This window comes from Poecile atricapillus, chromosome 2, assembly GCF_030490865.1.
Source record: "Poecile atricapillus isolate bPoeAtr1 chromosome 2, bPoeAtr1.hap1, whole genome shotgun sequence".
NCBI lineage: Eukaryota > Metazoa > Chordata > Aves > Passeriformes > Paridae > Poecile > Poecile atricapillus.
In genome coordinates this window covers 61,425,619-61,449,250 of record NC_081250.1, presented here as the reverse complement: position 1 = coordinate 61,449,250, position 23,632 = coordinate 61,425,619, and positions in this window count along the sequence as shown.

Here is a 23,632-nt window from a genome sequence, read left to right as displayed (position 1 = left end):
GCTGCAGCCATCAATCCTACAGTGCATAAGCCCCTTCTTTCCATCCCATAGCACAGCCACCTAAGCTTGCTACACTTGTGCTGCTGTTAAGAAAATAGATCAATGAAATAGTCGGAATGTTTGTTCCGCTCAAGTACTGGGAAGCAATTAACTGCTCTTTACTACCTGAAAGAGCTTCTGGAGTTAGAAGCTTCTGGGCAAGAGCAAGTTCTCTGAAAACAGACTGTTCTGACAGTATTGAGGCCAACAGAGGAACGCAACTCATTCCAAACTCACATTGTTTCCTGCTCCATCATGTATTTAAGTTCCCACATGCAGAGCCTGACTGCAGTACCCAGACCTTTCTAGGAGGAAAAGAAAAAAGAAGAAAAAAAGGCTCTCTCCTCAAGTATCTTGATGAATAGATCCATTGCACAGAAATCCAGATTATTCATAAATCCTAATTTAAAAGGATTAATTTTTTTTTGCACATTAGTAGGCCAATATGAATAGCCTTTTCAGAATCCTCACTGACAAATGCAAACGGAAAGCTGCTTTGTAGTCCCCATGTTTCTCATGCAAGATTCATACTAGGTAAACAATCAAATTATCAACATTTCATTGTGTCCAAAACTGCCACCAGCTAGAATAGACTTACAGAGAATGTTCCTACACTGAATGCAGAAAATATTTTCTGCAATGTCAAGTAAATCCTCCATTCAGATGACCTATGAATAGCAGCATTTGTGAAAAGCACAAAACCAGAAAAACCACTAGCACACTTTTCTATGCTTTCATGCCCTGACACTTCTCTCACCATATTATCCTCCTTTCCCATCTGTGTAATGCCAATCACAGTATAAAAATTCAACTGTAGATAGATTCTCAGAGTCCACATAACAGAAGTTTTGCATGACTGCATTAATTTCTAAGTTACAAATCTGTGATTTGTCTTCCTCCTTCCCAACTCTCACAAATGGACATCATATGTTCCCTAATGTCATTCTCTCCATTTAAAAATCCCATACAGATTTATCTGCTGACTTTCTGTTTGCAACTATATCCCTAACATAATGGGTCATGGCCTTTAAATAACAAAATTAAAACACTAGGAAAAAAAAAATCACACTGAGAAAAGCAAGAAAAAGATAAAAAGACCCTGTAGTAAGATGTATTCATCAGCCCCTCATCACCTGCAGTTCTCTTTTCCTAGCACTTGAGCTATTCCACTACTTTAAAAGCAATATGGATGCAGACAAACAGGCTTGTATCTTTATGTAATTAAGTAAATGTCTCTGCTTTGATTATGCACTCTGCCATAACATACAAAGAGCACAACAGGATTAATCTGACACCTCTGACACCTTGTCCATTATAGAACCATTGACTCACACTCATTCAGGTGAGAAGGGCCTCAAGAAGCCTGTTATACAACCAATCACTCAAAAAGGTCAGTGAGAATCAAAGCAGCTTACTCAGGGTTTTATTCAGTTGAGGCTTGAAAGCCTCCAGCAATGGAGGGCCTCCAAGCAATCTATTCCATTTCCTGACTGTTCTCTCAAGGAAAGTGATTTTCCTCCAAGGCAGTCCATGACATTGATTCTCACACACTTCCTACATCTATGCAGATACTTGCTCCAAGAGGACTCCCTCCATTCTTTTCCCACAGAGTGAAGATAGGCTGAGGAGCCTGCAGTTCACTGTATTGCACTTTTAACCTTTCCTGGAGATAGGTACAACATGTGGCTTTGCCCAGGAATTGGGGCTCTTCTCTGATCTCCATGACTATTCAAAGACCACGCATTTGTACAGACATGAACCAGCTCTCTCAGCAGTCTTGAATGCAGCCTGTTTTGTCCCATTGTCTTACATCGGTCAAGTTCTCCCAAGTACTCCCTTGCACAGTCTTTGTCCTTTGATGGGGCTCAGTGTCCTTCTTGAACTCCTTCCTTAGAAACAGAGGCCTGTGAAACCTCACTAGTGAGGACTGAGGCACAAGAGACACAAGAACCTCAGGCTTACCTGTGCCACTAATTCACACATCCCACTCAGAAACAAGCCCCATCCTTGTCCCAGAGCCCTGTGGCTATTCATGCACACTCCATCCTTGTCCCAAAACTTGTGGCTAGTCTTGGTACACTCAGCATACCCTGGCAGTACCACTGGTGCTCAGAGGAGGTGCAGCAGGAGGTGACAGTCAAAAAGACAGACAAGCTTCAGCAGACTCTCCATGCCATCCCAAGTCTGAGCACCTGGTAAGCAACAATCCCACAAAGGCTTCACATCAGTGTGGAAGATAGGTGCCTCCATCCCACACACGAGAGATTCTCCAGCAGCTATCACCCTCCTCTTTCCTTTTATGCAGAAACACAGATAAATTAAGCTGTGTTTGACACCTCCCCTGAAGGCCATATTTTCAGGGCACAGCACCTGTTCTGTAACTACAGCATTAGCCTGCTGCAGGTGCAGAATTTCAAGGCTTTGGGAGAGCATTCCAGAATGGTACAGAAGATAAACAACTGATTAAATAAAAGAACTATTTGCCTTAATACAACTGCTGCTCAAAAAGAACCCAAAACAACAACTTCCTGTTTGTGTATGAAAAACGCTAAGGATAAAAGTATTTGCTCAATTAAAAGACAAAACATTTGCACAATTCTTACACAATGAGCGACTCTGCAAGGACAATAATATAAGTAATATAAGATTCCCCCACCTGAACAAGTTTCAGCAATCTCTCTTCAAGTTCCAAGCTTTGTATATCCATTTAGGAAAAGCATTTCCCTCCCTCTTGCACCAAGTCATACACAATTGGTTTGTTGCATCTCAACAGCCCCCTTCAGAGCACCACCAGTATAATCATTTTGTTTGTAATGAATTTCCATGGGTAAAATAGACTGGAACAAAGCTAACACTCTGCAGTTGGAAACAGGAATTCAATCCCACAGCTCAGTCCACCATGGTTAGGTTTAGTATTGAAGCTTTTGCCAGAACAACAGTGATACCTCACATTACTACTACCATTAACCATGACCAAAATTACATAAAAATAAATTATTAAAAATACACCATTTTATACCAGACCACAGGCACTGGAATTTTACACCAGATCTGGTTGTATTATAGACCAGAACTAGTTTCCAGAATTCTAGGAATGAAACTTCACAGAACTATATTTTTACAGCCTTTACCTCATGCAGTAATGACCACTGCCCTATCTCCCAATGATATTGAAGCATTCCTGATACTTTCTAACTAGCCACAACAAACAGTGAAAAACAGATTTCATTGCAAGTTCCTCCACTAAACTGGGGACTTGTTACGTGCTCATGTAAATAAGCAGTGGAATTTTAACTACCTGTTATCCAAGGTAAAGGTGACATTTTAAGAGCAAAATAATTACATGCAGTTGAGCCCTTTTCCCTATGCCTACTCATAGGATCATTTAGAAGGCAGCGTGTACGGTGTCTGGCTGAGATGGAGTTAATTCTCCCCACAGCAGCCCTCACAGAGCTGTGCTCTGGATTGGTTGCTGGAAAGGTGCTGCTTATACTCCCAGGTTTTGGCTCTGCTGAGCAGAGCTGGCACAGCATCAGTGCTGTCTCCCCAAAATTCACCAGTAGGCTGGATATGGGAGATATCTTGTGGGGGGGACACAGCCAGGACAGCTGACCTAAACTGACCAAAGGGATATTCCATGCCATATGAGGTCAGCTCAGATATAAAAGCTAAATTAAAAGGGGAGGAAATGGCAGGGGAATATTTGTTATTTACAGCATTTTCCTTTCAGAGCAACTGCTTCCTGGGAAGTGACAGAACATCACTTGCTGATGGGAAGTAGAGAATAAAATAATTTGTTCTGCTTTTTTTTTTTAACCTTTTCTTGCACATGCACAATCTTCACTTTTTCTTTATTAAAATGCCTTTACCTTGACCTACTAAGGTTCATCCTATTGTCTCCTCTCTGTTCTGCTGCGAAGGGGAATGATGGAGCAGCTTGGCAGATACCTGGTGTCAAGCCAAGGTCAAGCCACTGCACAACACTAACTTAGACAGCATCACTTCAGTAGTTTTGTAGTCTATTTATGCAGCTAAAATTACATAGGCCCAAGGCATCTGAAATGGCCAGAGTAAACCAGTAGAATGGCCCAAAAGGTCAAAGGTCTGGTCTGAAACTGAAGGCCATGTAAGACAACCATTGGTATGGCATTTTCAGCTAAAGCACAGACTAGAAGGATTCTGTTTATCTGTTTGTATATCAGTTCCAACCTGTACAGGAATATCAATTACTTTTCAAGGATAGCCCTCATCTTGTTATTTCAAAAGTGAGGAGCGATAGCAGCATATGCTGATTTTCTTATCTTTCTCACAAAAAGTCACAATTTAAAATAAACACTAACCTTGCATCTCACAGAGAAAAGGACATTTATTCATCAGAATTTTTAAAGGTGTGAAATTCAATTTAATAATAATAACAGCTATATTAAATAACAAAGCTTTAAAAAATATATGTAATTAGGTGAGAACATGGCCATTTAAGCAGATATTTCTATTGAATCTTTGCTAGACTCCATGCTTGTCACTGAATTAGATGTTGTCCCATGGTATGCATTATAAATGAGGCAATTCATTTCATGAGGTTTATAACCAGTGACTGGAATTATAATCAACAATATATATTAGTGTCTTCTAATATCTACAATATTTTGGAGCTTATTATGAGTTCACTCTAGTTGCATGTGACAGTAACTCCCCTGTCTTTGTACAGACTCCTGATTTATGCTGGGGTACACACAAATAAAGTCTTCAAATTTATATGAAATATTTTAGTGCTTAAATATGTTTTTAAGGTACACAGTATTGTGTGCCTTAAAGTACCAAGTACCTTTTGCATACTACAAGGCATTTGCCAAAAACAGAGAAGTGGGATTACTTTTGTTTTTAAATGGCTATCATCATTTACAAACTGCAATCCTTCCATTTGCATAAAGCTGAAGGTCATTTACTCCCTTAGCCCCCAGAAACAGCAAAGGAATGAGACTTTTTCCTTTTTGAAGTTACATGCAGCAATACATGCAGAAGTCCTGGCTCTCTTCTGCAAGTTTGATTTAAAAAAATAAAATACATCTTTTCCTAAACCTACCATTGAATCATGCTAAGTTTTCCCCACTTCACTCAGCAGGAAATACCCCCACTTCCAACAGCTGTAATCATTTAAAATGCATCACAGTAATCTTATCTGAAATTTTCTACCATACGTATCAGATGTGTTCTCTTGTCACATGTCAAAGAAATAGTAAAATTATACCTTAAGTGCCACAAAAGCATCAAGAAAGATTTTCTGCAAAGTCAGAATCCCTACAGAAACTTGGTGGGGGTGGGAATTGTTTCCTGTGTAACATTTTGACATTGGGTCTCATCTAAAGTTAAAGAAAAGCAGGGTTTCTTATTGACAGGAAATGCCAGACTACAGGACAAGTGAAACTAAAATACGGAAGTATTAGCATCCATACAAACCAGAAATGTAAAGAGAGACCCAGTCATATTGCCCAGGGAAGACCTGCAGTCCAGAATCTCAGTGAGATTAAGCCTTGCTAACTTTTCTTCTCCTCCTTAAATATCTGCTACTATATTAAGTGCTATTCTCAGTTTTCTTGCTCAGATACATAGGCTCCCCATACCTACAGCTTTCAATCAGCATCATTGTGCATTCTGTCCCAGAATCACTGACCTTGGAAACTCTTCCCAGGTTTGCCATTCCTTAAATCCTGCCTCTGAGACCTCCAAGGTCCCTTCTATAGAGACAAGGCCAAACCCATGTGAAACCCAATCTCATCTGGTTCCTGGCATGGGAGCATAAAGCATGGAAATTCTAGTTGAGCTATCCAATCCAACAGCTCTGCAAAACTTGCCATTCCCAAGAGAGCCTGCTTAGCAGGTTAGCTGCACAGTGACACGATCTGGAATCCTGACAAGCAGAGTGCCACAAGACTGATGATGCAAGGCTTTCAAGATACTCAGCTCAAAGGCAGAACTAAGAAGTGGACAATTCTGACCTTAACACCACGAGAGTTCACGTCAATCCTATCTCAGATTCTGCTGAACGGAAATCCCACTGCTCTAAAAACGTTACAAAGAAAACATTCCAGGCTTAAGAAGGTAACATTCCTCTGAACACATCCAGTTTCTTCTGTTTATCTCTAAATATTTGCCCACACTAAGCAGCACCTTGGCTCAGTGTGTCATTTTCTGGACATTGATCCACTAGGCTGATTAGAAGAGAGACAGAAACAAACTTTTGCTAACAGGAAAAGTTTTGCAAAAAATAACAAAGGATGGAGCTGAGCTTCAAATGCTCTGTTCAACTAAGCTCCAGCCAAAGCTTTCAGGTACAAGACTAGTTATTTCACACAGCTGTGAAACAAGGAACAAGAAGAACAATATTCAACAGTTACTTGGTGATTATAAGAAATCCAGCATGTTTCAACCATTAATTATATTCTTACTAAGGTGCTCAATACAACACCTTATTGTGAAAGCTGGAAGCATGGGGAACCCTAACTTCTGAAGAATATTTTGACTTGATGGGATATAAAAATAGGTTTACAACTATGCAAAGTATATCAGAACCACATCCACTCAAAGAGAGCTGATTTCTACTATTGCAAGTAATTATATTGCCTTGACCACTGAAATATCATGTTCAAACTCTTAGCTAGAAAAAGACATCGATTGGGATTCTCGTCACAATAAGCATAAATCTAGCTTCAGTTTCTAAGCACTAAAGCCAGAGTTTCTGCATAGCAGCACCAAAGCAGCACAAGTGTACCACTATCCTACCAAAATTCTTTAACTTCTCCTGTCTTGAAAGCTACAGTTGAGAAATAAAAATTAACCACTCCATAATCACATAGTAGAAATCCATAACAATGTCAACATTTTATACTGAGAATCTGAAGGGCAAGATTTACTCAGCATGAAGACAAAGGCAGTAAAATCTATTCTATACAGGAGAAGATACACAGGACACAAGGCTCAGTACATCCATTTCATATGTGGAGGCAAGGTGTAGAAAGAATAAACACTTCTGTTTTTTTAAAAAGCTTTGCAGCAAGTCCATGATCAGTCTGAAACAGGATGAATATAAAAACACTGAAACTTCATACTTAAAATAAACATGCAAGGTCAGTTGATCAGGATAACACAGGTGTTAAACCATGAGCCAAGAAAACCACTCTCTTTCAAGCCAGAGATTTAGGAGGAAAGGGAGAAAAAAAAAAAATGAGTGGGTGAGTAGCCATTGTAAAAAGTGAATAGCAACACAAAAACATTAACGTCTTGGCCTTAAAAAGATTTTACAGCATGGTCACTGGCATTCAGCAAAAAGAGAAAAAAAAAAACATATCAGTGTAGAGTCATAAATAAATTGCTGCGACATCAACTGAGGTGAAGGTCTTTTTGAAGAATACAAAAAAGGCCAAAGGCTATAGACTTGTCACATCAAACCAGGGAAAGTAGCCCTAGAAAATGGACTAATAAACGATAAGTAAAGAAAAAGCATGAGGTAGTCTTTCACGTGACTTTCTGACTTGGACAGAAATGCCAAAGGACTTAGAGAAAAGAGATTTAATTCTTTGTAGACCACTATGTTTGGATATTTCTGATGTCTTTTTGTTTGCTTCCTCCTTGAAACCTTCCACCTCCAACTTGTATTATTTACCCTTACCCACACTGACATCTGTCAGCTTGGTTCTCAGAGCAATTTAACTGGTATGTCCTCTACTGGCCAGTCATGCTCAAAAGGACACCACTGTTCCCCAAGTTCCTCAGCTATTCCCTAGGCACAAACACAGCTATTCACTCACCACATTCATATGTGGCTGCTGCTGCACTGTGCTCGATTCTCCACTACAGATTTCCAGGAAGCAATCTCACAGCTGAGCAATCATGACTCCCAGCGCAATAAAGTGCCACACTTGGCTCCCTTCAACAGATAGTGCCTTCTCCACAGCATCTAGAGAACAAGCAAGGATGTTCTTCATATGAAACATGCATGGAGGAATGGACCACCAATGCACACCCTAGAGCCTGTATTTTTTTAAGTTTTACTCTTTGCCCCTTAAAACAGAAACCAGCAGGAGAGCATTTAACAGCATTTGAAACATGAAAAGCAGCAGATTTTATATGGTTTGCAAAAGTCACAGAAATGCAGATATTTTGCCTCACACAAGAAACCAATTTGTGCTAAAAGAGCTACAGAGTAAGCTAGTCTCAAAATGTACACTGAAAGCAAGTTTGCTGGTTTCAGTACTCACGGGCCCTATAAATGAGATTCTGTTCTTGATACCTGGAATTGAAAATACAAGCCACTGTAAGACTTGCAGTCATAAGAACACATTATAGAAGAAGAGACTGGTGTTCTGGCAGAGGTATCTGATATGATATGAAACTTCAAAATTAGCAAGGAAGTCCAAATCATCCCATACAGTAAAATAGCATTCAGAAGCCCCCCATAAGAAAAACTGTACACAGTGAACTACTTTTGACTGTACAAGATAAAAGCTTCTTTTTAAAGTTTTGTAAAAACTTCTTTTTCTTCTGAAACTCCTTTCAAAATACTCTTGAACTGGTGGAAGAATCCTCCTCAAGTCTCAGATGCAGAGTTAACATAGAAGATTTTCTCTTCAGCTGTTATAATGCAGAACATAAGGATCCAAGGAAGGTTTTCAGCCTTTCTATGGAATAGGAGTCTCTATCACTCTGTATCCATTTCAGGAAGATGATTCTGCAAATAAGCCTGTGAATACCTATCTCCATTCAGATGAATAGTGACAGTGAAGCCCTGTAACACAGGAAGGTATGTTTTTCTAAACCAGGAAGGGGAAATAGGGCTACTGCAGTCACCATACATATTTGCCTTGAGTGTTTTGAATAAAAGACAAGGCTGTATTGAGACATGCCTTTCATAACTACATTCAAAGAACTGCTGCTTTGATCCAAGTCTGTCCTGTACAGCTCCCACTACTTGCATATCCAAGTTCCTGGTGATACACAGAAACAGCACAGATCCCTTTCCCTGTGTCAGACTCAGATGAGTTTTTTGAGGTGGTGGAACCCAGCAGCATCCTTCATTGGCTTCCCACTCTCTGCAAAGGGGGACTTGTTTGATTTTCTACAGCATCAGGAAAGGATGTAACACAAACAGTACTTCTTCAACTGGAGTGCCCTGTGCTCTCCCACTTATAAACATTCAGGTCACTTACCTCTCAGGTATTTGTACAGATCTAGAAGAAGAGGGCTTCTGATTTTGTAAGCCCATGCACAGGGTACAGAGTTCATCAGCAGCCATAGGGCAAGATCACACACTTTTAAATGAAGGCCAAACACTAATTCTGCTCCCACTGTGGTAAAATAAAAAAAATAAAAAAAAAAAAACAAAAAACCAAAAAAAAAACCCTACCAAAAAAAAAAAAGAAAACCCAGAAAGAAACCCCCTTCATTGATTTCACAATGCTTCCAGATTATAGCCTTTCCTTCTATTATCTGCCTCCAGTCCCAAAAAGTATATCAATCACATTTGATAGTATCCGCACAAAATTTTAAGGGCTGCAGAGTCCTTTCTTGTGATTTTCAGATAGACATCTGCAATGAACACAGACAATCACCTCCACCTGCATTAGGCCAACTGAGCTCTCCAATATTACCCAGGTTATTACTACCACGAGAAGAAGGCCTAAAGCCTGTAAAAGAGACTCCAGGATTTTACTGGTTTCCAAAAACACTCTCAGGAATTTTGTCATAGCTTCATATTTTATTACTACAATCTTAATTTGGAATAAGCAAGACCAATAGCATAACTACAAAATCTCTATATTCTAAATACCATGCTAACAATTGGCCTCCCTTACAAGATTAACTTTCTAGAAATATCCAGCATAACACTGAATTGTATGCATTTCAAAACATAAGGAAACCCCGAATCCATCATAAAAGACACATATTCTAACGCACATCATCCAATATGAAATGTATTTGCAATACTTGGCTTTTTCTTCAGAATTAGGAGGTGGGTTATGCATCAAATACTACAAAACAAACAGAACAATTTTTTGAAACACAGTAAAATAAAGTTTAACAGCTTCAAAACTGGAAGAACATGGGCCCTTTCCTCAAACACTCCTGTTGTTGTAATATAACGGGTTGTACTACATTATTAAAAAACAAATTTGGATTTTACAAACCAATCTTTTCTGAAATTTATTACTTACTTTCTTTTTCATGTGAATGCTGGAGTTTCTAAAACAGCCCTTATTCTGCTGCTATAGTAGCAAGTACTCCCACATACATGTAAAGGTCTGAACTCTACAGTTTTCATACAGCTACTGGCGAGATAAACCCATAGCTGACTAGAACTTCTGCTGCAGTAAGACAAGCACCATCTACCCCAGAAAGTAACAGAAATTAAATCAGAACTAATTTAAGGACACAACAGAGAGGGGAATCACAAAGGTGCTTAAAACATTGGTTTGCCCTTCACCGTGTTTGGTGAACTGCGTTGCAGAGGTTTTTAATGAGGATTGATGACCAGCTGGGGTTAATGGCCCTCAGCTGCACCTCAGGCCATTAACTCCTCCCTATCAGTTATTAATCCCCAGGAAGTACCCTGTACCTCTCTCCTTATTGCTTAATCATAAGTAGTAAGAGATGATCAACCAGTCAAGATCCTGGTGTGGTGTGAGTGCTCCTATTCCTGCTTTTTCACACAGCATGTCTTGTGCTTTAGAACAAACTATTTAGATACTATCACACTGAGGTCACAAAAGGATGAAGAAACCCATGTGACAGTGAGAAAATAAACATTTTATATCTGCTGACTGCATTTCACATTTCTTCTTTAGAATAAACATAGTATTTATAGCTTGTATACTTTGTGAAATTACACAAATCTGTTTGCAGTCCCACTGCTATTAGACTACTGGGGGCTCTTTGAAGCTCTAGAGCATATGATGGGGCCAGTGCTCTTATTACTGCTGATTTTAAAGCAAGAAAGTATCAAGCAGATGTTGTTAAATTATAGCCTGAGAAGTAAAAGCCCCATGGTTAGACCAAGACACTGCACCCAAGAGGCCTGTGGAAGTACAGAATCACAGGGCTGGAGCACTGTGCTTTCCTTTGGAAAATGCACTGCTCAAAGGAAAGTCAATCCATCCCTACTCCTGCTTTTCCCTACCCATTGAAGCAGTGGTTTGGCCCAGTCTCAAGCCCATATGTCAGTAGAGGATGATCAGTGAATTTGTGCTTGGAGCAAATATAAAAGTAAGAACACAACCTTTATGTTTTAATTCTGTTGCAGAGAAAGACTGGAGTGGAAATGGATTTGGCTGAAAAAGGGAAGTGGAATTTGTATGATAAAACATCCTATGGACAAAAATTATTTAGTCTTTCTTTACTGTTTGCACTCCAGACTTCAAATTTTTGAGAACGTGGCTAAGAATCAGGACATATATAAGTAACATCCTTTAATTCATACCTGATGACTCCCCCACTCTAAAAGATGAAACCCAAGTACACTAATGAGTGATCTGAAGATCATCTATCTTGACTGTATCTTCAGTAAGAAACTCTACATGCTCTTGCAGTGTCATTTTGTATCAGCCTCACAACAACAGAGAAAAAAAGTTTATTTTTCTGTTTTACTCCTTCCCTTTCCAGTTTATTTGGGGTGCCCACATTGGGAGGCTTTTGGGGTACTGATATTTTTTTAAAGGATCAACAAATTATATCCTCATGTCTGAGAAAACCGTTACAGGTAAAAGAAATTTCACTTTCATCCTATGAACACTGAGAAGATCACCATCAATAAATGCTTAAAAACATTTAGAGAACAGACAGTACCTCAAATCCCAAAGGCTACAAGCTGTTGATTACTATTATGCTCTTTAAAGGGAATAAGATCAACATTGAGCTTCAGATCAAAATATAGATCTTTCTAGGTCACATTTACCAATGATCCATGGGGACATAAATCAATTACATATTTTATTTGTATACAAATCATAAATTAAATGGATGTTCTGCTACCCTACTAAAATGTAATTACCTACAAACATATACAACACTTTTTTGTGCTTCTTCTGACAATGCCATATTCTTCATAGTTACAGGCAGGACATATTTTGAACATTTGGTAGAACACCCATTTAGAGAGTTAGATCTAAAACTCAACATTTGTTCAATAAAAGTTCTCCCAAGGCCTGGGAGAATCAAACACAAGAATGAAGGAAAAGGTTGTTCAAAGAGGTAATATAACAAATTCCAGAACAGCTTGTTTAGGTCTCTATACCACCTCAGCTGTAACAACTTTTTCATCAACTTCAGTAGGCTTTGGATCAGGCTCCAAGTTGGAATGGAAGCTGATAAAAGTAGGAGTGCACTGGCTGATGCCAACAGGCTTTGAATCAGTCCATTGTCATGAAAGCTGTTTACAACATATGAATAAGTAATCCATGCTGTGCTATATACACTACCTCTCTGCTCAGGATAATTAAGCTAGGGTAGCTTACTGACTCATTGTTTTTACCATTTGCACAGCCAACTGATGTATTGCTGAATATTTTCTAAAACAAATCTTTAAATATTTTTTAAATTGAAAATCCAAAGATTTTAGTGGGGTTTGTATAAAAAAATATACAATAGAAGTTCTCTTCCTCCTACATTAGTTTCTTTTAACCTAAGAGCCAAGCTGATCCTGATGAAACATCTTTACATCAACTGCCTATGTTTCACAGAATGTTTTTCCCTAATTAAGTGAATCAGATATATCATAGTCACATTTATTAAATTTTAATTATTAGGTACATTCTCACACAAAGAAAAATTTAAAGATTTGTTTAATGTCATATCTATATACAGTAGATAATGAACTTATATTCATTAAAGTTACTGATTTAATTCCTTTGCCTGGAAGTAGGTGAGAAACTATGAATACATATGTCAATTCACTTTAATGCTAAAAACACATATTATAAGCAGCAAGAAGTGTACATTTTTAAAGATCACTTATGAAATGTGCTGGACTTATAATGTCAGATTCTGAACCCCTCTGTTCCTATAAATGATTTACAGAATATAAGGGACTCCTATACAGCTATTGTGCTTGCCTCTTAGAATGGGGACTAAATAAGCAGTTACATCTATCTTAAGCTTTTGCACTATTTTTTTTTGTAAAATACATACTTAAACTCAACTAATCGCCAGAATGGGTTTCTGCAGAGACTAATGACTAAAATTTCTTAGTTTACACTACGGAACAGGGGTTCACAATGGTCTCTCCTGTCCTTAAAGGATGTAAGTACATTATGAAAACAGTGCTACTGAGTAACAACTATAATATAAAGAAGTTTGTTTTCATGTCATTATAATGATAATTCACACTCATGAGCTAATTGTTCACGTTGTTTTCTATCAAACATATAATAAGGAAACATTGGATATGGTCCTTCAGAAACGTCTGTTGAAGGGGTTTTGGTCACTGGTATTTGTAGCTCACAAACCAGCCAACCCAGGAATTCAAGTTAGCAGCTTGAATGCTAAGACAGAATAAGGTCTAGAAAATAAGTCTACTTGTAGTTCATGAGAGAAGACATGCACAGGGGCAGTTCAGCCCACTGAAGATCTTTGAATAGTGGGCTGTGTACCTGGGAATGATTCCTTATGAGCCCATTTCAGATGCTGCCTTATCTCATGTTCCAACTCTGCATCAGGTCAGAATCAGGCACATATTATCTCTTCTCCCATTCTGCCCTTTTACTGCAAAAAAGAAATGTGACCACCTTGGTCAGGAGGCACCACAACGTGCTCCAACTAGATCTCTGATTTAGACAAAATAATCTTATGGCTTGGACACTTGCCCCACCACACACTCACAGATCCACTAAATGCAGCCTTGGTCCTTGGAAATACAGTCTACAGAAAATGTGCACCTGAACTGGATCCCGTGGGTAAATGCTTGCAACTGGTTGGGATGAATCCAGTCTTTGTAGGTAGGTCAACCTGAAGGATGGGATGTTATCCAGAGGGATCCAGACAAACTCAAGAAGTGGGCCCACAGGAATCTCATATGATTTAACAAGATCAAATGGAAGGTGCTACATACAGGTTGGGGCAATCCCCCTTATCAGTACAGGCTGGGAGAAGGAGAAGTACAGGCTACAGAGAAGGACTTAGGGGTGCTGGTGGATGAGAGTCTGGACATGACCCAGCAGTGTGCACTCCCAGCCCAGAAAGCCAAACGTGTCCTGGGCTGTATCCAAAGCAGTGTGGGCAGCAGGGTGAGGGAGGGGATTCTGTCCCTCTTTTCTGGTGAGACCCCACCTGCAGTGCTGCATCAGCTCTGGGGTGCAGCACAGGAAGGACATGGACCTGTTGGAGCAAGTGCAGAGGAGGGACACCAAGATCACCAGAGAGATGGAGCAGGTGTCCTGTGAGGAAAGGCTGAGAAGATTTGTTCAGCCCAGAAAAGAGAAGGCCTTGGTGTGACCTAATTGTGGCATTCCAGTACCAGAAGAGAGCCTACAGGGAAGATGGAGAGGGACTTTTTACAAGGGCATGTAGTGAAAGGATAAGGGGGAATAAGGGGGAATTTATTCAAACTGAAAGAGAGTCGGTCTAGATTAAACATGAGGAAAAAATTCTTTACTGTGAGGGAATGAGGCTGTGGCACAGGTTGCCCAGGGGAGTCATGAATGTCCCATCCCTGTAAGTGTTCCAGGTCGGGTTGGATGGGGCTCTGAGCAACCTGGTCTAGTGCAAGGTGTCCCTGCTCATGGCAGGGGGATTGGAACTAGATGATCTTTAAGATCCCTTCCAACCTGAGCCATTCTATGATTCTATTAATATAATTGTTTACTAGGAGCAAAGACATGGACATATTCATCTCTAATTCTCTGAAACAGAAATCTTAAATCTGGTATTGCCTAATATTTTTCTATCATTCTACAGATAGTGACAGAACAAAATGCAACAGTAATATAAAGCAGCACTATAAGATTTTTTTCCACTACAAAACTCGCCTGCATTTTTAACACTACAAATACAGACCTATATTCAATCCTTCAGAACCCAGCTTGCATTTTGAACATAAATTTGCTTCGTGTTACTCATGGGGAGAAGGAAGAAATCTAATCAAATTCTACTGAGTGTTTTCTCTGCTATAATTTAGTGGTAAAACTGGCAGGCTGCCTAACCACGTCAAAAAAAGATACATTTGAAATGCTGTAACTATAAAATAACAAGGAAGCTTTTAGCCACATTCATGTAGTGGAGAGTATGAAAATGTTTACTTGTAATGTTGTTAGCATATGAAAAGATTAATCTAACAGGAAAATACATTTTAAAGTTGTGAAATTGTCTTGCTTGGTGTATAAATATTTTATGTAAATAAAAGCGGATTTGAGATTCATATAACATTTATATATTTTTAAAACTAAAGGCATAGCAACTGACTCTGCAAGGCATTTTTCAGTAATCCCCTCACTCTGCTATCTCCACTAACGCCTTTATTTGTTTATATTAGCTTTTCCCCTAATGAAGATGGCGCCGGTGGTTCTGTCTGGCTGAGCTGCTGACAGGACACCATCAACTTCCAGGGAAGGCGTCACTGAGGGGGAGCACTCTGGTTTTCAGCCCAGTGATTCTCATTGCAGGCTACGGTGAAAGAAAATTGATGCCAAAAACGTGAATAAGGAAAGGTGACTTTTCCTCAAGATTGTGACTTGAGAATTCTGAGAAAATTGGTGTGACATAAAGGGATGCTGATCTAAGTGCTTCAAATGTCTGAGCTCATTTCCTCAGGTTAGGGGTTTTTTGCCACTTTTTTCATCAAGTTGTCACCAGAACACAAAAGTCATTTTAGATTGTTGAGGAATTGGAGACAGCTTCTCAATCGCGTGACAGTGAGGGGCAAAGGGGCCTAAACACAAATGAAAAAACAGACATTCCATTTTTTATTCTGATTCAATTAAATCAGAACTTATTTTTATAAGTTGTATTTATTTATAAGTTATATTTATTTTTATTCATTTTTGTTATTTGGGACAATTTTAAAAGTGTCCTCCATTCAAGAAACAGACTAGAATGGCCTGGCAGACTAATGGCTAACTAACAATACCAAGTAATTTTCATAAGATGCAGGCAGTTGCTGCCACAACCATCATTCCCACAATCTAAGAGTAGGATTACTTTGTGGAAGAACCTCCACTTTCTACCAAATTTCAAAACTTTTTCAAAACTTACGGCGGTCAATGAATGTCTGAATCAAGACTCAAAGCAAAGACCAACTATTTTACGGCTTTAGAGGCTCAAATTCACAGTTTTCCAGAGAACAGAAAAGTTTGCATTAAAGAATCTACAAAATGACATATTTTCTTTGTAAGCCAAATAGCATTAAAACCCAAGTGAAGAACACAATAATCTATATCTGGTTATTGGGGAATGTAATGAGTTACTGCCTACCAAATCATAATTGTGGCACTAGATTTTTTTAATAACTGTTGTTAAAAAAGAAAAACTTCATGATCCATGTAGCTGTTTGATATAGTTAAAAAAACACTCGTTCTAATTTAGGATTATAGTATTAATTATTTTTCTATTGTTAATTATAAATAAAACTGAAAGTGATAAATACAGTGAAGTTTATACAGTGATAAATAAAATTATGTCTGTGGATTTGTGTCACAAAGTTAATCAAATCAAAGGCATTAAATTAAAATCTAAATATAATTTCCTGGATGAAAGCATAGCCAAGTTTACATGGTGCGAATTTGTGGATAATTCTGCCATTGTAAATGCTTGTGAAATTTTGGGGCTGGGGAGAGGGATGGTGGGTTGATGCTAATATACACGAAGAACTGGATGATTCAAGCACTTTGACACACCTAATCTTGGACCAGCAGCTTCACCTCTCTCCTAACAGACAATCAGAAGCATTCTGCATCAGGTTCCCAGTTGGTTTTTAAAGGCATTTATGTGAGCCAGTATTGAACTCCAAGGGATTTCCTCTGAAATGGGAAATTACCCTTAAGCAGTAAAAAAGCATGGGTTTCAATTGGGATACAGAAGCTGTATCCTGAGAATGATCCAGCAAATAGCACCAAACAGAAAACATAAAAAATCTCTTGAAGATTCCTACAAAAATATGACCAAAAGGAACACTGCACAAAATTGTTCCTCATTGGGTGGATCTTAACACTTGAAGCAGCAAGAGACGAACGGCAATGATTTCATCCATGACACACAATCTGAAAGCAAGGGGGAAGACAACCACCTAAACAAATAACCCAATTCCCAAGTATAGATCTGCATCACTCTAACCAAAGAATGTTTTGTTAATCAGAATAAGAGAATCAACAATTAAGTAGTATCTTTCTTTTAAATATCAAATGCATTGAAGCAGTAGTAATTTATTTTTTGTGTCATTATTTCTCTTGAAATTATGCAAAGTAACATTTCTAAATGCTGGTTTTCTAAACACATAACCATTAGGATACTTGTTACATATTTAATTTCATGCTCCATTCAGCATAAAGCAGTTGAGAGACTGCCAGCCAGAGCAAATTAAGTAACCGGTTAGATAATTTCCTGCTTAATTGAAAGCAGGTAGTTTTTAAAAGTAATAATTGATTTTGTTTCTAATAAGCATGTAGCTATTTCTTCCTTTTTCTATTCCTATTATTAAAGGAGAATGCACTAAACCTCTGTACACTGTTAATGATGGGCATGGGAGGAAAAAACTGGAGAACAATGTTTATTTAGTATTTTAGATGCTAATTGTAGCAAAAATAATAGCAGAATGGCACCCCAATATTGGTTCTGTACTTCAAGATCATTACTTCAAAATCTAATCAAGGTCAAAAATTCTCATGTTCATGCTCTTCAAGGACAAGAAGTGAGCCAGCAATCTCAGCACAGTTCAAGATGAAGAAACATCAATTATACTAGCACACAATAACCAATCTCAGGGAAAAAAAAAAAAAAAAAGAAGGTATAAAGGTATTTTGGTATTACTAGTTCCCTTTACTTTTAGGAATGGTGACTCCAAAAGAAAGCTGTGATGCCTAAAGATGATAGATAAAGAAATCTTTCACTGACACTGTTATATGATGTAGTAGAAAAGGACTTATTTCTCCACAACTGTTCAAAACGCACCTGTCGCAGGCAGCTATTCACTTGAAAATTTTATTTTAAAACAAAAGAATAATTGTTCTATTAAAATGTTTGAACAAAATATTACATTTTCAGATCTAAAGATAAAATTAAAATGACTGTCCATTTTTTTAATTCTACTCCTTTTAAAATTAACAAAAGGAAATACACATTCTACATGTGTAGAAAGAATTCCTGCAATCTTTGTATTACAATCCAATGTTTTGACAAGTTGCTATAAGAAATAGTCAGATTCCAGTTGACTCATTTTAGACTCTATCCTCATAACTGTTGAGCACCTGACTGCTTCTCTTCCACTGCTGCATATATATAAGCAATAATTCCCTGAACTGAGTGACAGAAAACAACCTGGAGTCTAAAATCAGTAATACATCTGTTTAAGCACATTTTATCTGTATAAAAAGCAGAAGCTATAGCATCATATGTACATATACACATAGTAGATTTATAACAACCAGAAAACACCGAGATGATTCCCTCAATGAAAAATCACTGCTGATTCAAGGCTGTCAGGCATTTCCCATATTGCTATTACTGATTAGAACGCTGAGACAATTAAGACCTGCACCAGGTAGAGCAAGCAAAAGTTCTGCAGCCTGTCAGTAGGTTGATCCATGCATTATTGAAATCATTTTGTGCAGCTTTAAGTACTTAAATCTGGTATTTAGTATACAAATCCTTCTCCTGAATTTGCAGTCTTACATGCAAAGGTTTGAAGAAAAACACTCTATCCTCACAGAACATAATGCGGAGGCATGCAAGGGTATCATAAGATTTGGGGTTATCTCCTTTAGTTTCTGCTAAGTACTGTCACTGGCATTTGCTGGTATGCCAAATGACATGAGTTTTTTTGGTTTATCCACACTGACAAATCTCTAAAGAAGCCAATAATCTTAACAGCAACACTATGATGCTTTTCCTGAAAATCATGGCTGCTAGCCTTAATGAATTCTCATTTCACTTAAAGGTCATCCATATAGTACTTACTATTTGCCTATTCATATCCAATGACACTAAATCATACCTGTATTCCTGATAACACTCCACTTTTTCAAATGGGAGTAAACATGTACAATTAGAACTCAAACTTCCTTACATATATGTGGGAAATTCAGTCTGTAGTGCTGTGGTCTAGAGTGGTTGGGGAGGGAGGTTAATGAGTGCAAAATGGGTATTTTATTCAAAGAATTAAAAAGCACATGCCTGAAGAACATGGTGTCATCATGCACTGCTACTGTAACATAATCATTCAATGGCAAAATAGTTCTAAAACTTCCAAAGTTTCTCTCCTTCAGGTCAGGAGTGCTTCCCATATCTCACCACTTCTGAAGCTAAATGCTGGGTTTCCTACCAACTTACGTTTTCAGTTCCCAAAATAAAAAAATTAAACTCAACACATGCAAAAATACTGCAAAACCTGCCATTAAGTAGTATGTCTCACCTAATTTTATGTTTATGCTACAGTGATTTTCAGTTCAGCAACAGGATTTGGGCTGATTTACAATATCTGCTTTTGATATTTATAGTATTTCATAGTTCTCCTTTTGTATCCTTAGAGATCAAAGAAAATGACATTAAATCTGTGAATTACTAGGCTGTCCATCACAGACCTTAGGCCAGGAACATGTAGAGATCAAGCTTACACAGAAAGAAGCCGTGGGAAAGGAAGACAGAAAAAGAGGAAGAGGTAGAAATATGGTATGGATGTGTGAAAATTGGAGGTAGGAGAGGGGGACATGCTTTACTTCATGATATCCAAATGAATGCTTCATGAATGGCCACTCCAGTAATTTGGGAAATGTAAGGGCAGTAGAAAAAATTTCTGGTGGACATGCTTCTTCATATACTCCCTACCCCTCCACTCCAAAACCCAACCCAACAAAAAAACCAACCCAACCAACCAGACTTTAAAATTTCATTCTTTATACTTAATCAAATGTCAGACATCCAAATTCTGCTTGAAGTTATTAAGAATTGCTGTCAAGTGACTTAGCCTTGTTGAACCAATGGACTAAATGTAGCTGATACTTAAAAGGAACAAAGATACAGGATAAAGAGTTTCAGAATGTGATTGCACATTTACTGTTTTATACATACACATGTACGGTATAAGCACACATATATGTGACTTAAATAAATACACTCTGCTTACCTTTAGATTCTAAAGTCCATAAAAATGCAGAGTACTAAATGTGTGCTTTACTCTTGGTATTTTCACCAGTCCTTCCACTGTTGAAGACAATGCATGCTTTGCTATTGGGACAGACTTTAGGGTGCTGAATTGAATAATGACCACAGGACACAACTAAGAGAGCCGTAGTTGGCCAAAACAACTAAAGAAGCTATTTTCAAAATCACCCCTAATTGACCCAAACTTACAGGTTCTCAGTTTTACATTAAATTTGTTCCAACAGCTCAAGGACAATTAATATAATTTTATGAGTAAGTCTAATTTCTGAATTACTTTCTGTAAGTACTTAAGTGCAGCTATTTTTCCCCACAAGCTTTAGAAAGGAAATGAGGCAGATTTAAAGATTGCTGATTAAATATTGCTAATGCATTACTATAGATTAATATCTAATAGATCATAATTATATGAGCAGGAATTCATATTCAAAACATTCATTAGAACAGGTTTACATATCTAAAATACATGGATGACCACTATGAAATCTGTTTTTTGGAAGAGAGACAATGCTGCATAATCAAACAAGTAAAAAGTCTGGGGGGAAATGATGAGAAAAATAGCATAAAGTGGTGTTCTTTAGAAGTATGTTTATGTGTATGCAGAAATACAGAAGTTCCAATTTCTTTATTCTTTGCAGTTTCAGACTCCAATTAATTGGCTTCTAAGAAGGCTGGACTGTAAGAGCAAGAGTTTCTAGACAAAAGTAGATTTCTATGCTTGCCTTATCTTAATGACCTCAACCAGAACCATGACATCTAATGAAATAAAAATTCTGTCAAGTTTTTAGAAAATAAAAAGTCATACCAAGGAAGAATCTTTTCTTTATCAGATAAGGTATTTGAAGAGGGCAGCCTGGCCAATGGAAAGTCTTTAATTCATCAAAATTAATTACAACTCTCAGCAAAAAGAATAATTTTCTGTTCTTGCTCCAGTCTTAACAAACTATCTTGGAGAAACCTATACAAAAGCTAGATTAAAGGTTGAGATGACTCTTGTAACACACCATGCTTAATGTTGTCTTCTTCTCAGAGTTTATAGTTCTGATCAGATGACCCTCTGCATCATCTACATTTATATGTCACTCTACCTGGAATCAATCACTGTTGTCACACCTTTCAAAGTTCTTTGAAATGTTAAATGAAGTTTTTACTTTAGTCGATAGAAGAAAAAAAAACCCAAACCTAACTTGAAACAACTTAAACCTTAATAAAAATCTAGAGCAAATTCTATATGAAGGTTCTGATTTTACAAGTGGCCTGTGTGCAAGGTCACATTTAAGGACAAATGGATTCAAAATTAAACACTATGGGTAGACCTACTTTCTCAACTGTTATTAACCTCAAAGCATCTGCCATAACCACCCTTCTTAAGTGTCCTCTAGAGGAAAAGAGAAATGGGGAGGTGGGAGGAGGGTAAGGAGAAGGGTCCATTAGAGAAAACATGCACAACATTTGTCATATATTAAGATAACCAGTTACACACCTTTAACTTCAGATTTTTAAAACTGCACTGGAAATAGTGATTCCTAGGAAAAAATAGTTCAGCATGGGTTGGCCAAACAAAAACAAAGTCTGTACATATGTTATTAGATCCCTGAGGGTTGAGAGAAAAGTCTTTGCTCTTCCCTGAAGGGAGAACAGAAAACAAACAAAACCCCTACTAAATAAAATAAGCTGTACTGTGAAAAAAAAAATATCTACTCTTCCTCCTCTCTCAAACAGGAAAACTTAATAGCTTCAGCATTTCAGCAAGGAGCCAATTACCTCAGCCACAGAAGCAGCTATGGCTCTGTTAAGAGTGGACCCTAGTTACTCTGCTGCTGAGGCTGCACTCCCTCACAGTCCAGCAGGACGCCCTTTAGGATAATCAAGTCAGCCTTTGCCCCAGTGTTAAACAGAGTTCCTCCCTATCTGCTGAATTCACCAACCACTCAATAGTTCTTTCTCTCAGGATTTCACCTAAGAGAAATCCTAAGAGAAATTCTGGCAATCTAACATGCAGATCAGTGTCCAGAGTCTGTGTCCATAGGTACTGTTGGGTAGACCAGCAGGTGTCTGGGGGATTCAGCTTGCCTTCCTTTTGTCTGTCCCTGCTTCTTGTGCAGCAGTGATGATTTATTGACTTAGAATCACAGAATTTTTTAGGTTGGAAAAGACCTAAAGATGATAAGGTGATTGATTTCAACTCTTAACCCAACTAAACCATGTTCCTAAGTGTCACATCCACATTTTTTTGAATGTTTCAAGGGACAGTGATGTCCATTCCATGGACAGCTTGTTACAATACCTGACCACCATTTTGGCAAAGAATTTTTCTTAATATCAAGCCTAAATCTCCTCTGATGCAACTTGAGGCCACCTCTCATCTTGTTTCTTGCTACTTGGGAGATTAGACTGACCCCCCTCCTGGCTACACCCTCCCTTCAGGCAGTTGTAGAGAGTGATAATGTCTCCTCTGAGCCTCCTTTTTTCCAGACTAAACACCCCCAGCTCCCTCAGCTGCTCCTCATCAGACTTGTGCTCCAGACCCTTCCCCAGCTCCACTGGCCTGCTCTGGACATGCTCCAGCCCCTCAATGTCTTCCTTGTGGTGAGGGGCCCAAAACTGAACACAGCACTCGAGGTGTGGCCTCACCAGTGCTGAGTACAAGGGGACAATCACTGCCCTGCTCCTGCTGGCCACACTGCTCCTGACACAGGCCAGGATGCCATTGGCCTTGGCAACCTGGGCACTGCTGGCTGATGTTCAGCCCCTCTTCCCCCAGCCCGTAGCACTTCCTGGGGTTGTTATGACCCAAGTACAGCACCTGGCCCGGAGTCTTGTTGAACCTCATACAGTTGTCCTGCAACACAGCACTCGAGGGTGTTGCTTGCTGTGACAGACCAGAGGAAATGGAGACTGATCTTGCAGGGCTGAGTTTCTAATTCTAATATAGATAATTAGATAATTAGCTAGTTATCTATATTATCTAGATATTATTATAGATAATTCTAATTCTTCAACAGAATGGTGTCACTCTTCCTCTGGACTTTTTGGTTACATTACCAGGGGCAGTCTTCTCTCTTCCCAGTCTTGGCCAGTATTTTCATATTACCATCAAGCCCTGTCTCAGCCACCAGGGTAGGAGCTTCCAGACAGTAGAGTTCCAGTTGTTGAAAGACCTGGACAGGAACGCAACACCAGATGGAACCTTCGGCTTCCTATGCTTCTGTGCTTCCATTTGAACACTCTGGATGGAATTCTG